The sequence below is a fragment of the Rhinopithecus bieti genome, unplaced genomic scaffold (genome assembly GCF_001698545.2).
Source record: "Rhinopithecus bieti isolate Rb0 unplaced genomic scaffold, ASM169854v2 scaffold_39970, whole genome shotgun sequence".
In the NCBI taxonomy this organism is placed as follows: Eukaryota; Metazoa; Chordata; class Mammalia; order Primates; family Cercopithecidae; genus Rhinopithecus; species Rhinopithecus bieti.
In genome coordinates this window covers 518-3118 of record NW_016816307.1, presented here as the reverse complement: position 1 = coordinate 3118, position 2601 = coordinate 518, and positions in this window count along the sequence as shown.

Sequence of the window (2601 nt, the reverse complement as noted above, 5' to 3'; positions counted from 1 at the left end):
ACACACACACACACACACACACACACACACACATATATATATATATACAAACATATATATATATATTCTTTTTTGAGATGTGGTCTGACTTGTGTTGCCGAAGCTGGAGTGCAGTAGGGTGATCTCGGCTCACTGCAACCTCCACCTCCTGGGTTCAAGTGATTCTCCTCTCTCGGCCTCCCTAGTAGCTGAGATTACAGGCGTGTGCCACCAAACCTGGCTAATTTTTGTATTTTTAGTAGAGAGGGGGTTTTGCCATGTTGGCCAGGCTGTTCTTGAACTCCTGACCTCAAGCAATCTGCCCGTCTCAGCCTCCCAAAGTGCTGGGATTACAGGCATGAGCCACCGGGCCCAGCATTGTCTAAGCTATTGAAATTTTGTTACAGCAGCAATCAAAAATGAAAACACATGGAAACATTTATTAGTGAAACAAAAGAGAGAGTTAAGAAACAGACTAATCTATATGCAAACTTCAGCATGCATTTCCAAATAGGGGCAAAAGATGATGGGTTGTATAATAAATGATTGCTTGACAAGTGTCTATCCATTTGAAAAAATGAAGATTAAATCCTTACTTTAAACCACTTAAAATAATAAATTCTAAAAATTCAGTGACGTAAATGTGAAAACATGAAATCATAAAGAACTAGATGAAAATTTAGGAAAATATTGCAGTGTAAGACATCTTGAGTTGGCATAGGCACTTCCTGACATTACACCAAGGGTATGAACAATGAATCTGACATAAAGATGTAAAATTAAAGTATCATCTAATTCAAAAGACACCATAAACAACTGTTTAAAAGGCAAATTTTGGGGAAATTGGTGAAGCATCCACAATAAATCAACAGTAACCATCTCTAATATAAAACAAAGCTTTTGCATATCAACAAGAGAAACCAGAACAACCCAATGAAACAATGTGTTCAGGCATGGCACTACTTCACCGTATAGCAGAAAAGGATTACAAAATAGAAAGTATGAAAGGAAAATAATAAAGGAAATGGAGAATAGATCCCAGAAGTTTCAACGTTCATCCAATAGAGGTTCCAGAGATAGGCCAGGCGCGGTGACTCATGCCTATAATCCCAGCCCTTTGGGAGGCCAAGGTGGGCAGATCACCTCAGGTCACAAATTTGAGACCAGCCTGGCCAACATGGTGAAACCACATCTCTACCAAAATACAAAATTAGCTGGGCATGGTGGCACAAGCCTGTAATCCTAGCTACCAGCAGCGCTGAGGCAGGAGGATCACTTGGACCTGGGAGGCAGGGGTTGCAGTGAGCCGAGATCATGCCACTGCACTCCAACCTGGGCAACAGAGTAAGACTCCATCTCGAAAAAAAAAAGTTCCAGAGGTAGAGACAGAGAATAGAAGGACTGGGCCTGGCACCATGGCTCATGCCTGTAATCCTAGCATTTTGGGACACCGAGGCAGGCAGATCACCTGAGGTCGGGAGTTTGAGACCAGCATGGCCGACAGGGTGAAACCCCGTCTTTACTAGGGATTGGTGGTGGGCGCCTGAAATCCCAGCTATTGAGGAGTTCAGAGAAGTTCCCAGTAAGAAAACCCTTGATGGTTTGGCCCCACTGGGGAATGACATGTCTTCAAGTGGGAAAAGGTCAGAGGCCACAGATGGAGGATCAGCCCAGGCGGAGCTTTCTAAGTTGCATTCTTTTTTCTCCTTGTTTTCTGGAAGGCTTATTACCTGTTCTGTTAACATATAGAGCAGACACTTGGCAGGGCTGGCTCAGTGCTAGCCCAAAGTGGCGTGATAACATTAAGGAACAGGGGCTTGGAAAGCTCCTAGAAAAGTGCAGACTCATCAAAGCTGGCCAGTAACTGAGCATTCCTTTCCTACCTCTCCCTATGCCCTCTGAGCCACGCAATTACAACCAATATCACTCACTCATAGACTCCCTCCACACTGTAAGGCAGAAATCCTGTAAGTGTCTCTGGGGCTCATAGTCTAGGGACTGGAAAGAAGAATTGGCTCAGTTCAGCTCTAGAGGCTCCATATCCTACGACCTATCAATCCAGAAACCCTGAAACTCACGTGGAGTGTCTGGGCTGACACATCTTCCCAGGCACAAAGAGTTATATAGAAAACCGTCAGATAGGCCAGGCGCAATGGCTCATGCCTGTAATCCCAGTACTTTGGAAGGCTGAGGCGGGAGGATCCCCTGAGGTCAGCAGTTTGAGACCAGCCTGGCCAACATGTCGAAATCCCATCTCTACTAAAATACAAAATTAGCTGGGCGTGGTGGTGCACACCTGTAACCCCAGCTACTCAGGAGGCTGGGGCAGGAGAATCACTTGAACCCGGGAGGCAGAGGTTGCAGTGAGGTGAGATCGCACCATTGCACTTCAGCCTGGGCAATAGTGAAACCGTCTTAACAACAACAACAAGAACAAAAGGCCGGGCATGGTGGCTCACGCCTGTAATCCCAGCACTTTGAGAGGCTGAGTCAGGCGGCTCGCCTGAGATCAGGAGTTCGAGACCAGCCTGGCCAACATGGTGAAACTCCGTCTCTATTAAAATACAAAATTAGCCTGGCCTAGTGTCACATGCCTGTGGTCCCAGCTACTCAAAGGGCCGA